Source organism: Oxyura jamaicensis, chromosome 2 (genome assembly GCF_011077185.1).
Source record: "Oxyura jamaicensis isolate SHBP4307 breed ruddy duck chromosome 2, BPBGC_Ojam_1.0, whole genome shotgun sequence".
Taxonomy (NCBI): domain Eukaryota; kingdom Metazoa; phylum Chordata; class Aves; order Anseriformes; family Anatidae; genus Oxyura; species Oxyura jamaicensis.
Genome location: NC_048894.1, coordinates 39,420,173 through 39,442,400, shown reverse-complemented (window position 1 = coordinate 39,442,400; position 22,228 = coordinate 39,420,173). Strand labels below are relative to the sequence as shown.

Sequence of the window (22,228 nt, the reverse complement as noted above, 5' to 3'; positions counted from 1 at the left end):
CAAAGGTGAAGCTTTTTTTAAGGTTTAGAATTTATTATATCTTCATCTGTTGATAGCTTTCTTCTTTCCTTTTTTCCTTTCTTTTTTTTATTGATTACAGAGAATCCACCAATACTAATTTGATCATTTTTCATATGGAAAAATACTCTTTTTTTTTTTTTTTTTTTTTTTTTATAAAGCTTGTAAGTCTATACCTATAGAAATATGAAAAAAGACACAAACAGAGCTTCGATAAATTCAGGAAAAAAGTTATCCACATAGTAAGACTTGTACTTAAGTACTTACATATATAAATACCTAAATAAGATATTGGTTTGTGGGCCAAATGTGGTTCATTGTTGTTCTCTTTGAAGGTACACTGTATATCTACAATTATCCCAGGACTAGGAATTCACAAAGGGTTCCCATCTATATAGGGAATATTAATGTATTTATCCTCTATATGAGGTATATATGTAGTCTAGGGAGAACTGTCATTATATGTGCCCTCACAGAGATTAATAATTAATTTGGAGTTGGACTTGATGATCCTTATGGGTCCCTTCCAACTCGAGATATTCTATGAACTTTCTGAAAGAGATTAAAATTGCATAGTACAACTTCTGGATGAAAACCCTTGTCAGTTACTGGAATGTATAGGTATGTTCTCTCTTTTTGCCTGGCTTCTGTTTCTGTCATATACCTTATTTCCTTCTTAAGTTATAGAAAGAACAACACACACACACACACCTACCCTGTAGAGATAGTTTTTTTAGCTGTTTAGGTGATGTTTTGGCTACTAGTATCTTCCTGTTGTTCAGGTCCAAGAAGGTGCTTTATATACCTGATCTGTTATTTACATCAGAAACTAGTTGTCAGGCAGTACTGTCAATCTGAACTTGCCTTATCCATGATTAGCAACTGAGTTTCTTTTTAAATACTCACCTTAATTAGTATTTACAACTGAAATAGATTGCAGGTATCAGTGAATGTTGAGATCATTATTTTAATTATTGTTGATCTTTGTAATGATGATGGACCACACAATAGTGATTTAATGCTGGGCAGATTAATACTACAACTAGAATTGTCATGTCAGACAATTTAAAAAAAGCTTAACAATTGCAAAAGCTATTTGTGATGTTGCTTTTTATATTAAAGTTAACTATAATCAATTTTATGTGAAGCATTTAGAAGTACTACTCTAAACTGGAGTTTTTTAAAAAATAGCTCTAGGTTGAAGAAAAAATCATAATTCCCTCTTCCATTATTTTAAAAAATAAGGCTCTTATCCAGCAAAGCTATAAATTGATCAGTAACTATTGCTTTTGTGAATAATCCCACTAATTTCAACAGGTTGTCTCTTAGAAATAAGCCTGTACATACAACATGCATCCCTGTATGGCATATGGAGTAAAGTATAAGTTGAACCATTCCCACTGAAAACTCTCTTAAAATTAACCATTAAATATTATTTGGAATTCTTGAAAGTTGCAATGGTATTGTGTCTGTACACAAAGCATTTCCAAAAATAGCATCACTGTTTTTTCTCTGTATGATGCAGGAGTTCACATGCAAAAATCTTAATTTTGTTTGAGTGTAACTTGTTTGTTTAGTCTGTTAGAAGATATTTACTTAGGATTTTGGGGGGAGGGAGGAATAGTTAATCAGTTCAGTAAGTCAGAAAGTGGTATTGGTTTATACTCTTGGTAATGTGCTTGAAGAGCATATTTTTATTCCTGAAAAAGTAAATTTTGACCCAAAAGCAAACAGTGTGACTGTTTTTGATGGATTCAGGTTTGGCACCATGACGGAAGTGGTGTAATGTCTTATGAAATACACCTACCTCATCACAGAGCTGTTGACTGCATTTTGTAGTGCAAACTAAAACCAGAAAGCAGTGACATACTTCATTCATTTATATGGCATTATCAGATGCTGTTGATGAAATGTAAAAGCCTAAATATCCTTCTTTTTATGATACCGTAATTGATTATCCATTTATCAAAAGGTGGGTAAGGCTGATGTGAATAAATAAAACCCCATTATCTTCTGAATAAAATCTTTTAAAATTGACACCCCCCCCCCCCCCATTTGTGGCTCCAATAAGGACACCCAGACCTGGAACAGCTGTAATATTTTTATTTTTTTATTTTTCATTTTTTGGATGTGAATCACTGATTGTGTCACTTTTTGAGTTGATCTGCTTATGTGGCTCTTCATATTAAGATCACTCCTTTCAGCTTGTAGAGATTATCTCATTATTCTATTCAACAAAAAGGTAAGAAGCTAGAAAGCTTAAAAATACCAAGGAATACACACAATTAAAATTGTGGAAGCTTAGGAAAATCCTCCCAAGAAACATGAACATTCTTTGTGCTTTTTTCATCACTTTAAGAACCCTTTTAAATCTGTAGTTTCTTGGCCTGACTAAAAGAGCTTTGTTCCAGCTTAACATGAAGAATGCCATGCCATTAAATCTTATGTGAAACTTGACATGAAATGTGGACATTACCCTGTATCTTTTTTTTTTTTTTTTTTTTTTCTGAATATATATTAAGTCAATTGCTTTGCCACTTCTTTTAACATAAAAATATCACAGTAATTCATAATGAAAGCCATATTTGTAGTACTGTGATATTGCTATGTTCATACAGTTCTTGCGCCTCTGAATTTAAAACTTAAAAAAAATAATAAAATAATTCCTTTAAAACTTCACATTGACTTTATGAAATTAATATACATTTATGGAAGAAAAAAGTGTTTATAATTCAGCATTGTTTTTAACTGAAAATAAATATTCTCACAAACAACCTTTTTTATTTTGTAAAGTACTATTTTGCTATCGGTCATTTGTCTTAGCACTTCTACTACTTCTATCTGTGGAAAACATTCATCGTGACAATATCACACAAAAAAATCTAATTTATATACTAGAAAATTTTCTGTCTTTTCATTAAAAAATGCCCTATACTTTTATATTTTTGTCATATTTGAAATGTGTTTAATATGTATATAAATATGTTAATGGTAGGTATATACTGTGCTAATGAAATAGAAGTGTTCCTTTTACTCTTTTGATAACATCAACATTTTAAATAGCTTTTCAAATTTGAAGGTATATGATTTGCTTTAATTTGGTGCCCTGAATTTTGCATTCTGCTGGTTAAGCAGCAGACCTACAATTATCTGACAGAGGCTGCCTTCTTGACATTTTCCAGCTTATTTTTTATCCTCAAGTAGAGCTCCGTATTTTGCATAAGCTTTAGGTAATCATGTAAACTAGTTGAATCATTGAAATATTTTTATTTCAAATTCAAATACATTGAGGACTGCACATATGAACTTAAAATAATTTTTGTAAATCTTCTCATCTGTCTCTTTACGTGATTTAAATTGTTCTTGAATCTCTTTTCCTCATCTTCTCTATTGAAGCAAAAACTATTTAAATTCAAATGTTTAAGAGTACTGTGAGCCCCTTTGTATATATCTGCCCAAGCTTAAGTGTTGACATAGTGTATGATATTTAATATTTAATCCATACTTTTTTCTTTTTTTTTTTTCTTTGTGGTATGTACTGCAGCTTCACTCCCATGTTATTTTCAGAATTAGGTGGAAATTTTGTGAACAGTTCTACAACAACAGAGCAACAAGACTCTTCCATACAATCAGTTGATTATTTGTATGTGTTGGAAGGTTTGGTGTTCTCGGTGGTGAGAATTTCTGGAACAGTTTTCTCTGCAAATGCCAAGTGCACTCAAAAATGAATTACAGTCTTTCCTAAGGGTTAATGTTAACCACTAGTGAATAACTGTTTTTCTTCAGATCCCAGTGAACAGCAAAACTGCTGTTGGATTTCTTACAGGACCAAAATGCAGATCTACTGAACTGTCAGGTACAATAAATGCTAGCTGTAGATCATACTTTATTCAGCTTGGGCCAATGCATTTGATGTATAATATAGTACCATAGGCTGTGCATGCACAGAACATTTTACAGATTAGTATTTGTTTCTCTTCTTCAGCTGTCAGCATAGATACATCATCGTTTATCATTATCACTTCTAGAAATGACACTGAAACATCTCAAGCAGTGTTATACTTACTGTGCACATATAAATATATGTTTTTCACCTCCCTATGGAACGTTCCAAAGACATTGCTGCCTTGTTTGAATATTAAAAATAGCTTCCTTCCTTCCTGCATCATAGATAAGCCAAATTTTTGTTGATGCTTGACTTTTTCAACCCATGTACTCTCTTTGCTGTGAGGGAAGGGTACAAAGGTGTCCTTTTACTGCACTGCAAGCTAAAAGTACCCTTTGCGTATACATATGCTTTAGAAAAAAAAATGTGCTAAATTAACAACAGGGAGAATATGTACCCAAGGAATTTAAATTTTCACATTAAGTGAATTTCATATCTCACAAGCTGAAGAGAAGGAAAAACATTGTCTTAATTGCACACTTCCTAATTTTCTGAAAGAGTATTAGGCATTGAAAAACAGGTTTTGAAAGGTGTTCTGATGCCCAAAGATAAAAAGAGCTGCCTGCAGGTTTTGAAGGACACCTAGCTGCTTCAACAGTTATAAAGGAAAGAGATATTTTTCAGTTTAGGTAGGTATCTGTCTTTGCTGCTTTTGTTAATTATGCAAAGCATTTATCTGTGTTTTTGAGCACCTATTGAAATTAAAAAGCATGTTAAGTGTTTTACTTTCAATCTCCCAGTATGAAACACCTGTCTGACTTGCTAATGGGTCTGAAAATCTGGTCCTCACTACAGTTACTGAACTGTTGGAAAAATTGTATTCTGTTTGCTGCAGACTACAAGTGTACTCCAACATACTCCAAATGTTATGTTTTATGCACTCGAACTGTCTTTGTGCATGTAGAGGTTTTAATGAATTTCCAGATTTTGAAATGATCAGTGTTAATTATTGATACTACAGGAGGAAGTTTTGTAGAGCAGAAAAAGCTGTCGCTAGAGGTGTGAACTTTATAGTCTTTATCTCCTGATAGTCCCCAGTTACTGCCCGCTGCAAAGTGCTGCTTGATTTGAGATAACAGGATGTAATGGATACTAAATTTCAGTGGATACCAAATTATTATTAAACCAAGGTAACTTCCCATGAAGTAATGAGCAGTAGTTACACAGCAAAGACTTTGTAATAGTAATAATAGTGTTATCTAACAGATAGCAAGAATAATTTTCATCAGTAACAAATTTATATGTAAAAATTAATCATTCAAAAGGCACGTTTCTTAGTTGTAGCCTATTCAAATATTGATAAACAAGGGCTTTAATCTTAACTTCTAGTTTTTTTTTTTTTTTTTTTTTTTTTTTAAAGTAGGAACACTCATTTTAATTAATTATATAACTTATTAAAGTCGAGAATCTGCAAATATTTTAGAAACCAGAAATTATATAATTTATAGTACAATGTAAGGGCTTTTTTTCTTTTTTCTTTTTTTTTTTTCTTTTCCCTATAATAGCATTTCTTATCTATAGATGAATTTTTAAGGACTACAAGATCACTTGAGCAAGAGGGAATAAGGGAGAAGTGCACTGTATTGTTCTAAAAATGTATTTACTAAGGTCTTTTCTTTGTATGTGTTCAAGGATTAAAGATTGGAACGAGTAAATAGTTTTGTAAATATAATTGGAAATGGAAGAAAGAAAATAAAGAATAAATATTTTACTTTCAAGATAGCATAGAAATTAGATATATTTTATATGCTTATACGTATGTATAGTAACTTAAATATATATTTATATATATGAATGCAGTTTCTCGGGGGGGTTTAAAACCTTTCACTGAACTTCTGAAAACCCAGAAGGATGAAAGATCATCCCGGAAGGATGATCTTTTCCCTACCATGACCAAATAAAGTTGGATTTTTACACCTGCATTGAATAATGCAAAGTCCTTGTTTAGGCACAGGAGGAATTAAGTCAGTTCTTTCAGTTGTATATCTTAAAATTTAATTTCTGGTGCTGTAGTGCTGAGATTGACAAACTAAATCAGATAAATCCTGTTCTTTATCTGTTGATATTCTTAGGGGACTGACAGTATGCCACATCTTTCCAGATCAAGTGGGGAAGGGGAGGAACAACTTTATATAAATTAAGTGAAAAGCAGCAAAACGTATATAGTATAATAAAATGAAGATTGAGTTATTTAGCTTGCTTTGACTATTGAAGTCAAAGTTCTTTAAAGACAGAGTACTACTTCAAAATACAAGGAAAAGCACTTTATCTGATGAAGTCTTGAGACAGAATGAGTAAAAATGATCAAAGAATATGCTGAAACAAGGTTTTAACAATATTTGTTAAGTTCTCGTCCCATATTTCAGATCCAATGAAGATGGGAAAGGAAAATAAACAAAACTTTTTTTTAAAGGGAGGTGAAAAATTCCATCTTTTCATTGAAAGTTTAAAAGCCAAAATCTGCAAAGAGAAAGATGGGAATGTAAACCAGGTATTTACAAGTTGTCATTAGTAACTGATGCATTAGCAAAGTGGAGGCAGTTAATCAGCTATTCTGTTAATATCTCTGCCCTTAGCTTGCTATTGAGTAACAATTATTAACTGAAATAATTTTATTAGAAATAATGTTTATGATAAATCTGATTCTGAATCAGCTAACCTTTTTATGGAAGACAATATCCTTGACAGAGGGGTATATTTTCCAGACTGTCTAACAGATGTAGAAGTCAGGGATTAAAGCTCAGCTGAATTACTTTCTTTTTTTTCCATTTTTTTAAACATTGTTCAACTTTTTGCATTGATATCACAGACTCCTATTTTATTTTTATTTTTTATTGTTTAAAAGAGGGACTAAAACTAACATTAAATGTTTTAATTGGTTGAAGTAATGATCATGGTGGTCTACTTTGACCACCATGGTTTTGGTGGTTTTACTTCATTTGATCTTTGCTTGAATAAATGCAGCAGAGTAGACTTGTAAATAACAAACTAGTTCTAGTACAACAACATCCAGCTGATCTCAGAATGCCGTGTAATGCTGCAAAGCAGCTGTACTACAAATTGCAAGGAAAAGAATTAAGAATACAATGGGAATGATTCTTTACTTTTCTGTGTGAGTTCTTGCTTATGAGTTACTCTAATGTTACTTTGCCACAGACATCCTGTATTTCACTGAATCTAATGTTTAGAGATGGAGAGTGTACTTGTTTTAAGCTGTAAGAATTTCAGGACAGATGGATGACAAGAGAACATCACTGACTTGCATTCTTTGAATACCATCTGGTTAGCAAATACTAGCAGGACAGAACAAACATATGGTGCTTAGTCGGCCCCGTGTCTTGCCAGGAAACACATTAGACTGGCATGGTCCAGAGATCCATCCAGTGTCTCAGGAGCAGTGATGATCTTCATAGCTGTGAGAAATTCTCACCAATAGTGAAGGCAGGTAGAGGAAGGATTTCAAGAAATCCTGCTGAAATTCCAGACAGCTGCTAATCTTTGAAAGTGATGTACACAGAACATACAGAATATACGTTCTGAATTCATTTTTTTCAACAGTGACTGCAACCAGATTATTTAGCTACCAATCAATTATTTGATTGGTAGCTAAATCAATTCATTATTGATTTAATTATTTAAATTCAATTATTTAAATTATCAATTATTTTTTTCTGACCTGGATTTGAAGTAGGAAGAAGGCTTTGCCTGGATTTGTAGGAGAAAAAAAAAAGGGGGGGGGGGGGATTAAACTGTAAGGCAAGCTTTGTTCTAGTCTACCACTGCCCTTCACATCAGGGAGTCTGATTCCCTGACAAACTGGAACTGAAAACAAACAGTCAAGTATCTCTCTGCAGGGAGGCGAGAGATGAGGCTAATGCTTGTAGTTTATTTCCTGCTTTTCTCCATCCTCTTAAACCTTTTTCCAAGGGTCAAATCCATGCAGATTCATTGTAGCCCTCATGCATTTGGGTGCCAGTCTTTTGCCACAGCACAGAAGTGACTCACTGACCTATGCTAATGACACAAAGGTGTTAAAATTGTATTCTCTCTTTCTCCCCATCAGTGCTAAATTCATGCCCTGAGGAAAACAAGTCTTAACAAGGGTACATAGACTGGGTTAGTGAGAGACTAATATCAGCCTTCACTACACACATTAGATTACAGTAGAAGGATATGTGGGGTCAGTTCAAGCAGGCTATGTCATAAGACTGTGATTTGATTATGGCCAGCCTATATGGCATGACTAGATGAGGCAAGAGATAGTCTGGACAGTTTTGCCATTAATTTAAGCAGGAGCAAAATATTCCATTGGCTGGTAATCTTTATCAATTACAGTTTGTGATTTTATTATTAAAGTGAGTTGTTCGTTGAAACTCAGCGGCAGATTTTCTATTGATTATTATATAGCTAGTACTTTGTCTTGGCCTATTGTTTAAATATAAGCTTGTTTATTATCTGTCAAGCTGCCTTGCACTCAAATATATGAAAAGCATTAGGAAAAATGTATTTAATTTTTAAAAACATAAATCCATTCCCTACATGAAAGAAAACTTGCTTTGGAGATTGTTAGTATTTAGCAAGATTAAGCTATTACTTTTTTTTTTTTTTTTTTCTATTTTATTTTATTTTTTTCCTGTCAGGATTTCAGGGTTTTGCTTTACTACCTGTTTAAGAGCAAGATAAAGTATCCATTTCTGCTGCAAGTACAATCATAATGAAATAGCACAATATAAATAGATGACTTTCATCATAATGCTCTGTTTTTAGAAATGCTCATAATTTAAACAATTATGTTCCTTGACTTCTCACCAATTAAGTTTAGTCATCTAGGGACTGTGAATTTTAATGAGAAAGCTGAATGGTCTTTAGCAGATATGATCTGTTGGCAGGGACACAATCAAACAAGGAAAGGTTTAATCATTTCTTCTCCCCTTATTTCTTTAAGTATCATAAAAAAGATAAGAGGAAAAAAGAAGTGGCAGACGAAACAAAACCACTGTACAGAAAACGTCTTCTGGCTTTTTTTTTGGTAGAATTAATACATTAAAAAACATAATAATAAAAAATATTTGCTAACTTGAAATCAGCGTGATAGGCTTAAAAAATGAGATGTTAAATGTACCCAAGAGGAAACTAAATTTAGAAGCAAACAGTAGCCAATAGCTGTTATACTCTGATTATTTTTTCTGTTCTAATGAACCTTTTCAAATAAATTCTGAATTGAGAACCATAAATCTAAAAACAAAAAAGGAATGATATAAAATACTTTAGATGGTAAACTGTGGTCCACACATCTACCTTTCAATGGACAAAACAACCCCTCCCTGGGGATTAGAATTAGATTAGCTAAATGCCTAACAGCTGTCTCACAGGCATGAGACTAGATAAAGCAACCAAGCTGTAAATCTGTGCAAACTGTATGAAAGGCTACATAATGCAAATTGATTAGTTTAGGGCTTGCATTAATGTGGATGTGAATAAAAATAACCCACCAACAAATCCTCTCCTAATTTTAAGAGCTACTGAGGAGAAAATCTTAACAGATGGATCATTATGAGGTACGAGTCTACAATGAATTTACATTGTGATCAAAGAGAAAAACCTGAATTACTAATCCCCATGAAGTTAGAGTTCTAATCTCTGTGCAGAAAGCCAAATATTTGAGGTTTTAACTTGGATTGATGGGCAGCCTTCATAGAATATCAGTGTTCTTTGCTTTTTTTTTTTTTTTTTTTTTTTTTTTAATGAGAAATACTAGTATGTACTCATTTATATTCAAAGAGGGAGCATGTGATGTAGTACATACCTCATTAGATAAACTACAGTAACTATTAGGACTGATTAGGTTTTTTTTTTTTTTTTTTCAATTTCAAGATTATAATTTAAGACTAAGGATGATAAGAGTATTAGCATAAACATCTTTTAATAAGTGATCATATAACTTATAATATATTTGTGATCTGTAAAATTTTATGTTATAACTAGTGAAGAGATAATAACCATGAGATGATAAAAGCACAGTAAGATTACTGACCTATATTCTTTCTTAAAATGTTATCTCTTTATATCATCGTACTCTTTAAGTACATTAAAATTAATGAAGATTTGTTCTGTGTCATATACTGAAGAAAGTCAGGTTTCATCAGATTGTCAAGCTCATGGCTGCAGTGAGACTAAAAACAACTTATTCGTAGGAAGCATTGAGTTCTCATACCTTAGGGTGCTGAGTAGTATCCCACTGCAAAGTTCTTTAATGCAGATAGATAGAAATTGGTTCTGGCTATTTTTAGATCCAGCTAGAAGTTACGTAGAAATAGGCTGCATAGTAGTAAGCCCAAGATAATATGTGAGATGTACTGCATCAGGTTATAATGCAGCCACATAGGTTCTAGCTAGGTAGAGCACAGGAAAAATAAACTCATATATGTGATATCTCTACACTGTGCCCTAAGTGCTGACAGCCACACAGAACAAGCCTACATCACCTATACGCATTGAGAATTCACTACCTGAGTTTCTCTGTTACCCCTGTGATGCCTGATGTGTTTCATGTGTTTTCAGAAATGTATGTTCTGGCTGGGCTTCTGAAAAACGTGGTTCTTTAAATGACTTGCTAGCCTTGCAGTTAGATCACAGAACCATCTAGGTTGGAAGAGACCTCCAAGATCACAGAGTCCAACCTCTGACCTAACACTAACAAGTCCTCCACTAAACCATCATTCAACAAAGTCAATAGATGTTATCTTAAAATTCTTATCCTGTTCATAGAAACTTGAATCTAGAAGAGTATCATAATCCTTAAATATAGAGTACTGTTGCAGTAGAGCACCTGTAATCCCAGTTCCAAAGCCAATCCATTATGAATACGACACTTAAACGCTCATTTGACTTGAATCAGATTTCCCTCAGTGGGAATGCTTGTCTCTGTAATCTAGTAGGCACTGAATTAATTCAATATATCAGTTGTTTAATATGAAGGAAGAAGTACAAAATTGTTTTTGAACTTTCAAAATTTTACTCATACAACCAGAAATAAATACAGTTTCAAATACTTTGGATTTCTGCCAGGGCTTCTGTGACATAGAAAGAAGTTGTTAATTTTGAATTGTAACTGATGAATAAAAAGAAGTCACAAACTCAGTAATCCTTATTGAGAATGACAGTTAGCATTACACCAAAGAATCTCCTAACTTGTTGGGTTGTATGTTTCTGGTTACATGTTTGTGTGTACTTTATTCCTGTTGAGGACGAAATCTAGACTTCATCGTCTTTGAGTGTTTGAGCTATCAGTATGGTAGGTGATGGATGGATATCTTGGTTCTTTTTCACTGTGTTTTGGGGAGTAACTGAAGAAATTAAAGAATTCAATTAAAAAAATGAAGATATTTCATATAGGTAAAACTGAATTTTGGTATTAAGTTTGGTACTGAGGCAAAAGAACAACCCCCATATCCTGCCGAGAATACAAAATAATACAAAATTGGTGCAAATGAAATCATTTATTTTGTTCTGAAGCATAGATTATGCATTTATTATGCTACTTCATTATATATGCAACGGATAATTTTAGAGGCCATAAAATGCTTTAGCCTTTTAGAATTTTACGCTACTTGACTCAGTGATTTTCTGTAGCAACATATTAAAACATGAATATATCTCATGAACTATTTGTCTTTCCCCAGGAATCAGTGATTATTATTATTATTATTTTTTAAAATATTTTATTTTACTTTATTTTTATGGTCATAGGAACTCACTGCCTGCTACATTTGTATATCATCATTGCTTTCTTCCTGGTTAAGCTTTCTGAACAAGCTCCAGGAAAGTAATAGAAAATTACAGGAAACAGTCCTATTGCAGCAGTCCATGTCCTAAGCCTATTGAGCACTAAACAGGCCATGTTACAAAGAAATTGAAAGTGGACTTACAGGAAGTTATTTCCTGAATACAAGTCCCTTGTACACTGGTCCTTCTTTCAAGTGAATGCTAATGGAGTCCCCGCAATGGATTGTAGTTCTAAGAGATGGATGGTATCTCACCCCTAGCAAAGGAACCTAAGGAAACAAGAAAAAGTCTGATTTTATCACTGAATACTTCACAAGTGAATTAACACATTTGTGGACATACTAAATCTCTTTTTGTGTTGAAGTTTGCTCTAGCTAAACTTTAGTATGGTATTCAACTCATCGTGTGGGGAAGCTGAATTAAAGTTCACACATGCATATGCACTGCTTCTTAAAGTTCTAATTTACTTAACCCAATGCTATAGCAAAAGTAATGCTTAATGACCACAGAACTACAGTGGAAGTGTGATGAGTGGCAAGAGAAAAAGCAGAGTATGTCCCCTGCTGAAGGTGAAGGAAGACATGCACCAATAAAACAAGAATGGTGTTCTTACTGCAGGAGATAAGGTTGAAGCAATCCCTCCCTTTCTTTTCTTCCTTTGTTCCTATTCTTGTACAGTCTGTGACTGTATTATAACTTGTTATTTTCACAATGTGTGGGATATATTAGATATGTCATATACAAATTCTTTTTGTTCTCTTTGATCTGTCCTAAAACCAGTTCTAGTCAGCTGCCAAGGTCGCATTCTTTTAGCGATCCATAATGGACCATTTGTGATTTATAGTCTCAGGGCCTCCTGTATAATCCTGTGCCAGAGTTTTGCTGCTGTCTTGTGCTTGCTATATTAAGGGCCCTTGCTACAGTTTAATCTCCCGTGCCTTTTCCATGATATGCAGAAGGAACATCACTAGGATTACCCACAGAAGACAGAGTATTTTGTTTTGGTGTGTGTGTGTTTTTGTTTGTTTGCTTTTTCATCCCCTGGTAACTTGTCTTTCTGAAATTGCTCAAGTTTCTGAGGGCCTTCATCCTTCTTGATTGTGCATCGCAGAGCTGGTAACATAGAGAATTCTGTTAAAAACATTTTCAGATCTGATCTTATAGGGGAAGGGACTATTCAGTCATTATATTTGCTGCTGTCAGTGTCTGAGGTCATCTCTGCTTTTATGACAAAGTTTGAGAGGATGGTCCAATAAATGCCAGCCCTTGTATCTGGCTCCTTTCTCAGGCTCAGTCTGACTCTTGTTAAAATGAATGGTATTTTAGCATTGACTTCAAAGGGTGATGAGTTGGTTGCTGAATATACCCTGATGGGCAAAGGCCAAGAAAAAATCCTAGTGAAAGAAGGGGGCATAAAAAGGTAGTTGCTTAATACATTCATTCAATGCATGTGAATAGCTTAAAACAGCTATTTCTGTGTCTCAAATGCCTGTTTAGCAAACTGCTAATGATCCCAAGTCACACATACCAATTTAAGGCCAATGAATGGTGGTTATGGGGGATTTTAAATCCCTCCTATATATGCATGCCTGATTTTGTGTTCTCTGTTAGGATGACCGTGAATTAATCTCTGTGAGTCATTTTCCATATCTGAGAATTAAAGAAGAAAAACATTTTGTGTCTGACATGGAAATGTTGCTGAAAGTTTGAAAGTGTGATCTATCAGTTATTTCACAAGGAAATGAGAGTTGTGAATAAATTAGAGGTTTTGTTCTACAACAACTCATGTATCATATGTTGATAAATGAATTAAGGTACTAAGTTGTATTGAAATACGATGTAATGAAATATGATAGCATTTAAATTGTTTCTTTGTGCATAGCTATTTATAAAATGAGGGCAACTGCACAGATACAACATGCACATTTTTTTTTTATTTATTTTTTTCAGAGCAGCTAATGCCAGTTTGTCTTCTTTCCCTTTAGAAAATAGCTTAACTGTTTCAAATAATGCAATAAAACAATTCACAATCAAGGTGATATTATCTCCCAAGGAATGATGGAATGCCTGAACTTATGATTCCTGAGATTTCAGCCAGATAAGCTCTACTTGTGTCTTGCTTTTCACGCCTATATCTAGTTTTATTCTCTTCTCACTAATCTCTTCTACAGCTACTGCACAATGCCAACATGCCTTTTTATTATTTTATTTTTTTAAAGTTGGTGATTTGATGGGGAGAGGAGAAATTGACTTTTTATTATTTTTGTGGAAGAGAAATTTAAAATTTAAATTTAAAATAACTGATAGATTACACAGTAAAAAAACTATAATTAAATGTGAATGCTTCTTCCACTGGATCACTTCAGATCCCTTCATCTGGAATGCCAATACATGAATCAACAATTTTCTCCATAGTAGCCACAGTATAGACTATAGAATAAAAAAATAAATAAAAAAATTTGTATGTTCAATCTGCCTTTTTCCATATATAGAAAGTGAAATGACCATATGAGGTCCCCTCTAAGGAGAGAATTCCCTGGAAAACCAGCGAAGCCATGACAGACTGGCATTACTTTTTATGACTTGTTTCACTAACATCAGAGTCTTACCATGAATTTTAATTATTTGATCCAGTCTTTTCTTTATATAAAAAGGATTAAAATCTAGTACCTCTTCCAAGTAGATGTTATCTTCAAGCAAAAAGTTCCACAAAACAAACAAAAAACAACAAAAATAAGCATTTAAAGTTAATTATATGCCTAAGTTTTATTGCTAGTTTGTGGCTTAACCACTTGGTGGTTTTGAGTGGTCATATGTTCACCAAGATGGCTTATCTTGGTCATTCTTTTTGGTTATTTGCAACATTGTGTACTACAGACAGATCAATAAATAGTGTAGAATAAAGTGGAAAGCAAAATATAGCCATGCTGCTGTTGAGCTTGTAAATATAAGGATTTCATAGTGAGCCCATCAAGAAGGGAAAGTACCCATGACAAAGCTAGCAGCTTTCTTGTAAGCTGCATTGTCTCTGTTGTTAGACAAAGCCAAGAATGCACAAGTAAATTGATCGTAATACCTTGAATCCATATGACTCTAATAATTAGATAGTATCTTCCATTCTGGGATGGGCAGAAACAGAGCAAATCTGGGCCAAAGTTGGCAGATGTCTTTGTCATCGCAGGGTGACAAAGATGATGAAGGGCCTAGAGGGGAAGACATATGAGGAGCGGCTGAGGTCACTGGGCCAGTTCAGCCTGGAGAAGAGGAGGCTGAGGGGAGACTTCATTGCAGTATACAACTTCCTTGCGAGGGGGAATGGAGAGGCAGGCGCTGACCTCAGGTGCTGACCTAGGCCGCACCTCGAGTACTGCGTTCAGTTTTGGGCCCCTCACTACAAGAAGGACATGGAGGTGCTCGAGCAAGTCCAGAGAAGGGCTACAAAGCTGGTGAGGGGTCTGGAGAACAAGTCTTACCAGGAGCGGCTGAGGAAGCTGGGACTGTTTAGCCTGGAGAAGAGGAGGCTTAGGGGCGACCTTATTGCACTCTACAGGTACCTGAAAGGAGGCTGTAGCGAGGTGGGGGTTGGTCTATTCTCCCACGTGCCTGGTGACAGGACGAGGGGGAATGGGCTAAAGTTGCGCCAGGGGAGGTTTAGGTTGGATATTAGGAAAAACTCCTTTACTGAATGGGTTGTTAGTCACTGGAATAGGCTGCCCAGGGAAGTGGTTGAGTCACCATCCCTGGAGGTCTTTAAAAGACGTTTAGATGTAGAGCGTAGGGATATGGTTTAGCGGAGGACTTGTTAATGTTAGGTCAGAGGTTGGACTCGGTGATCTTGGAGGTCTCTTCCAACCTAGACTATTCTGTGACCTATTCTCCTTAATTACCAGTGATAGGACCCTCAGGAACAGTGTTAAGCTGAGGCAGGGGAAGTTTAGGCTGTACATCAGGAAGAGGTTCTTCACTGAGAGGGTGGTCACACACTGGAACAGGCTCCCCAGTGAAATAGTTGCTGCAACAAGCCTGTCTAAATTTAAGAAGCATTTGGACTGTGCACTTAGTCACATGGTCTAAACTTTGGGTGTGCGGTGCCAGGAGTTGGAATTGATGATCCTTATGGGTCCCTTCCTACTTGGGATATTCTATGATTCCTCTTCCCAAAATAGTTAATTCTATCAATTTGTAATGGACCCTTCTGAGGTGCCAATAATACAAAAATAAAATAAAATTAAAAACTACTCTGTAGGATTTGATACTACATAGTATTTTTTTATTATTTTTTAATTTTAGAATGCATTACGTGAAATGTAGGGTGCATAAACTTCACAAAGTATATATTTTCTTCTTACAAAGATGTAGCTTGACTTCAAGAGTTAAGGTCATTGGAAGGTATAGTTTGTTTTGAAACTTACCATGTTGAAATATTTCATTCAGGGCCAGTAAATTTTGTATGTCGTTTAATGAAGCAATGAAAAAAGCTGTCTGTATGTCATATAGTTTAAAAAAAAAAAAAAAAAAAAAGTAAAAATTATAAATGAAAGTCCCCTCCCAAAAGGGACTTGAACTGCCAACCTTCTAAATGTTAGGTTGTTATTTTGTTGATTAGACTATACAATTAAGCACATAAACAAGTGTGAAAATTTTTGAATGTTAATTGTGCCACTGGAGGGAGCCCATATTCCATGAATGCCATAGAAAAAAAAAAGTATAATTTTAAAAGAAAAAAAAAATAATGAATTCATTTTTCATGGTGATGACTTTGCATGTATGCAGAATTTCTAAAATACTTACTTTATAGTTCATATTTGTTCCTTCCACATAATGTGGAAGTGAAAGGTCAGAAGCCAGGAAACCAGAGTTGCTTGCGTATGGATACAACTTTTTCCAAAAAGAGACACTTTGTCAAAAATTATTACCTTAGTGTTAATGCTGGAGTAAATAGGTCAGTACACCACTAGACTACTAGATGAATATAGTTCCAAATTTTGCATCTTTAACCTTCTTTAAGCCTTGACTATCATTGTTTGTTGTTGTTGTAGTTGTTTTTTCTCATAACAGTAATGATAATCTTCTCATCTGGATGGAGCTGATAGTATGTTTTTTCATCTTTTGAGACCTCTGACTTTTAGATAAGATCTCAAGGTAATCTGGCATAGTTTAAATGTTTAGAAAAGTTACCAGTGTGATGCTGTTTGTCATCTTATAATAACCAGTAGACAGGCAAGAAGCTATTAAAGCTTTCTTCTCCTTTGTGGGTTATTTGATTTGTCATTCTCCATTTTTGCAGCCTGTGTACTCAGACCAATTTGTGATAACATGACCAGAAAGCTAAATTCAGTAAAGAGTTCAGGCTGACATCGTTATTCCACACAAGGGGCCCAGTAGGGAGAGATAATGCTATAATTCATATAACATGATGAAATGAGAACTTGTATGACAAAGACTTTGGTGGATAAAGAAACATAAACATCTCTTCTTTATATAAAAAAGTAGAAGATGTGGGGTCATACTGAAGCTGCATCTGCTATTTTTATTTACCTTTTTTAGCAGACAGTTCAGATAAAGTGAGGCTCAGGGAGGTAGTTGAATTACAGGATTCACCCAGTACACATTTTAAGAATTTAGATTGACTTTGGCAGGTAGTTTTGATTTCAAATATTTGAAGTAGGTCAGAAGAAAAACATTCAATAAGCTGTATTTATCACAGTAGATATTTTAAAAGAAGATTTCATAAGCCTGAGAGAGTTTTAAGTTTCCATAACTAACCTGAATTTGCTTTACTGATTGTTGGGAATCTTTTTTTTTTGGGGGGGGAGGGGGGGGGAAGGGGGGGAGGGGAAATGGGATAGTCTAGAATATCCGAATATCCTTACTTTTAGCATTGAGAATGTAGACACTGACAGAAAGTTTATGGTGTAAAAGTGCCATTCCTACCTATTTTTTCAGCATTTTTGTTCAAGTATTTTGTATTTTCAATTAATTATTTGCTGTTTCTAATCTTGGTAATTGAAATTGTATGTTTCCTCTACGTTTGATCTTATTTTTGAGTATATAGGCTAAAGCCTTGCTGGAATTAGGGTTTGTGTTTTTTCACATGTATTGCACATTGACAACTGAATTCAGCTTGCCTGTTGTATATTTGTGAATATGTTTCAAGAAAATCTGCATTTATATAAAAGATAATGTAGCAAAGAAAATTCAATTAAAATTAAGATAGAATTCAGTGTATTGAAGAGCTAAAAGAGGAACAACTATCCTGAAACAGCCATTTTGACCTGAGGTCAGAGAGAAGTATATTTTGGAAATGATTATTCTGTACTCTTAAACCTGAGGATCTTGCTCTTGAAAAGTTTGTTCTGACAAGTCATGGCAAATCATTTTGTTCATTCTTGCTAGTTTGTTCTGAAAAGCATGTACTGAGATGAACTACCTGCAGTCTTTTATTAAAGATTTTATGACAAAAGTTATCAAAGTAGTAGATAAAAGCAAATAAGCTGTAAACATTTTAAATACAAATGAATGTAGTATCAATATTGACACGGAGAGTTTCTGAATGTTTCATTGGTTTCAGGATAAACATTGATTTCAGAGTGTTTATTTTTGTGTGTGTGTGTGTGTGTGTGTGCGCGTATGCATGTGTGTGTACTGTTAGAAGCATTCCTTCCTAGAGTGTGCTATTAACCATGAAGGAATTCCATTTTCAAACAGTGTTATGACCTCTTCTCACTTTCAGGTGCACTTGTGCTTGGAATGGCTCTTCAATGAAATTTAAAATGAAGTAAATACAATATATGGCTTTTATAGGGTTCTTTTGATACAGACACTTCAAAAAGTTGAACCAAGTAGTTCCTTTTGATTAGGACCAAGAAGAGAAACTGAGTTATAAAACTGAAGAAAGCCCATATAAAAAGTAGTATTCCCAGAAAATTGGGGCAGCTTAATTCATTACCCGGCATATGTCTGCCATTTTTGCATCTCCACATACTGTGGAAAATCACATGTTAAATCTGCTTAATGCTGCTTGCACTTTTTATCTCAGAATCACAGGATGGCTGAGGTTGGAAGGGACTTCTGAAGTTCATCTAGTCCAACCTCACCTCTGCTGAGTAGGATCACCTAGAGCACATACATCAGAGTTATTCCACATTCTCAAGAGCATTTAGGTCTTCCTTCCTTAGTGGATGTATGGAACATCAATATTGGCAATATTTTTGATACTGTTGATATCTCACTTTACAACTATTTTATCAAAAGATCAGTTCCCAATCAAAATAAATAAATAAAAATGGAGAATATCTGGAAAACCAACTAGTATGCCCAGAAACTTCATTTCTGTAGCTAATTTGGGAAGAAGTTTTTGTTTCATCATTAGCTGACAAGAAAAGAGCTTGAGAAACACACAAGAAATGTCATTTTTCAGGCAGCAGATGTGGGGAATGTCCTGTGATCTCAAGCCCAAACTAAGTGTTTCAGGGGATTTTCATGGCTGATCTAATGACTCTCTTTCCAGAAAGTTGATATAAAATTCTCTCTTTTTTTTCTGGAATAACTTTTGAGGCAGAGAAAGGGAAAGAATTGTCCAAGACATTTTAAAAGAAAGAATATACATAATGCCTAATTCTTATACATGAGGTAGAAAAAATAATAATTCTTTGCTCAACAGTTTATGTGCTACAAAACTGAGCTTTCATTTTCTGAGTAAAAGGAAAATAAAAATTAAAAAAAAAAAAGATGAAAAAAAGGAAGAAAATCAAATTCAATTGAAGAAACTTTCTCTTGCCACTGAACAGGTAAGCTGTAAATGGGAATTGTGTATCGCAAGTTCCATGGAACCCCAGTAGAAACCTGCTTATTGATTAAATCACTTGGACAGAAAGAGTGTATCCAAATTTCTGTCCTATTCAAAGAGAACAAATTAACTTCCCTATTTGTCTGTAGAGTTGATAAATCCTTGAGGAATTGTGATCTCTTATGTTTGCAAAAGACTTAAGAGTTTCCTTCAACATCTATTTATCTACTATTAGTGCTTTCTTTTAGGCCAAGATTTTTTTATTTTTTATTTTTGCTAGTCCCAAACAGTCTTTGAAGGTAAAGGTGTAAACCAGAAAAGTGTCCTTATCCTGTGCTCCAGATAGTTCTGTGTTTCACTTTTGTTTCTGGTGTCTCTAGTTTGTAAGTATATTTACAATGTTCAAAAAAACCCAACCAAGTGCCAGAAACACAGAAAACTTATTTGTAGCTCAAACTGTTGTTAACTAGACTACATTAAAAATGCAAAGCCACATAGGTTTGCATATTATTACTAATAATTTATGCATATACTGTAATAATCCATTCATTTGCATTTGGGCATTAAGCAAGGTTGAGTTTGGGGAAAAAGGGAAGAGGCAAGAATGTGTTTTTCAAAATTCACCCCCCTATTTGTATTGCGGTGACTTTATAAGCCCTAGTTGTATTGTTCTAATTGAGTCTGCTTAGGTCAATGCTTTTTGTTGTTGTTGTTGTTTTTCTTTCTTTTAATACAATATCATTCCTGACCAAATTGCACAGGAAAGCTTTTGTTTCATTGTGAATTGCAATGCTTTCTATGTGGCAGAAAATCCAGACATAAGCCTCATTTGTTTTTGAGGCTTTTTTTGAAACACTTATAAGGGATAGTTACAGAAAATTTATAAAATAATTGTTCTGATATGAACATATGATTTGTTAAAAACAAAACAACAACAACAACAAAAAATGCTTAGACCCTGTAATAGTGCTGTGGCAAACAGATCTTGAAGGGAAATTTGCAAAAGAAGTGAATACAGTGGTTTGTTTGGAATGACATCTAAATGGCCTGAGATTATTGCGTAACTATGTAAGTGACAGGAAACTTTCTTGGTCATGCTGAAAAGATTCTGTTGTTTTGTTGCTGACCGTACTGGGACTCATAACCAGGAGGATTATAAATCCTTTCTGTCTTGACTTTTGTAAAATTATTATAAATATCCATCTAATTAATTAAGCTAATTTATTTGTAAATATATGTCTTTTCAGTAAATTGTTTCTAAAAATATAAAGCATTAAAATACTGATGTGAAAATGTAGCTATTTAAATTGTTATCAAGAATGTGTTGATCTGTTTTTAAATTGGAAGAGGGAAAAAGTAAACAAATTAAAGGTTATGTAACAAAAGAACAAAATGAAAATCCAAATTATGCAGCCATCTGCAGGACATATTTTAATGACTATCACTGAACTATTTTTATAGACTTTGAACCCTTTGGAAAGCTAACTGTTATTTACAAGTGGACCTTATTAAGTGGAAAGGAATGACTGTGGCTTTGGTATCTAGATAATTAAACAAAACAGTCAATGTTGATTAGAGATTTAGGAAATTGTATGAGCTGTTCTTCGTGACAATGAAGTAAGCATTGTATAAGGAAATGAATAGAGCTTTCTATTTTAAATAAGGAAAGCAAACAAATTAAAGAGTGAAATTAAGGTGCTATACATTTAATGTCATGGAAATAAAACTATTTCAAAATAACAATAAGATAATAGAAACATTTAAGCATATGGGTCTTTAAAAGGACGGTGGTTTGAATAACAGCTATAAGGTTTGGTTATTAGCAGACTAATAGCGCCTTTTCCTTTTAACACAAATACTGTTCATTCATTTCTTTGCCACTGTAATGCAGATTCTTTTCAATAATAATAATAAAAAAATAAATAAAAAGTACCAAAAAATAAACACCAAAGTAAAGAAATTTGTTACCATTGAAATCCTCAGCCCTGCCTCCTAGTGACTGAGGGCACCATGTCATCCTTCCACCTGCCCAGGAAAATTCTGTCTGCTTGCCAGAATCTGTGCGCTGCATAAGTAATACAGAAGCATGGAGGCTGAAGAAAATCATGGACTTTTGTCCACAGACTCCCTCAAAATGTAATTTTCACCTTAAAAGCTCTTTGATAGGTGGTAGGAATATATCATTAGAGAGTGGAAATGTTATGTGGCTTATGTTTGTTGTTATAGTGTAAAGTAACAACTAATTAGGATCTCAGCTAGTAAGTGGAAATGTTGTTAATTGAGTGCATAGCATAATTATGTGGCTACCATAAAGCATTTTTTATACTATGTAAGGATAACAAGGCTTTGGTTTTATGACATTTTTGGAAAGTCTGCTCAGTTCAGAAGCTTCATTTATATTGTAGCACCTGCTGATCTGGGTTCCACTAGACAGAGTCTATCTGGGTTCCACTAGACAGAGTCTATGAAGTGTAGCAAATAGCATAAAAATAATTCTGAATTGGTCTGAAATTCTCCCACCTTCCTTTTGCTTATTTATTTCCACTGGCTCCTGTAGCTCCTGTATACTAACATAATCAGTTTTTCTGCATTCCTGTGGTAAGCTAGACCAGGGAACTGGTTGGGTAGAAAATGAACTTTTTTTTTTTTTTTTTTTTTTTTTTTTTTTTTTTCCCGACAATTTTATAAAA

General features: G+C 34.1%; 1 protein-coding gene across 1 annotated transcript in view; it reads left to right on the top strand.

Annotated features, from left to right (window-relative positions):
- Nucleotides 1–9,397: 9,397 nt before the first annotated feature.
- Nucleotides 9,398–22,228, top strand: part of ZNF385D (zinc finger protein 385D) — a 242,742-nt gene continuing 229,911 nt past the window's right edge. The window contains exon 1 of the mRNA XM_035316282.1: nt 9,398–9,522. The gene's annotated coding sequence lies outside the window, so the exon portion shown is untranslated. The remainder of the gene's footprint in view (nt 9,523–22,228) is intronic.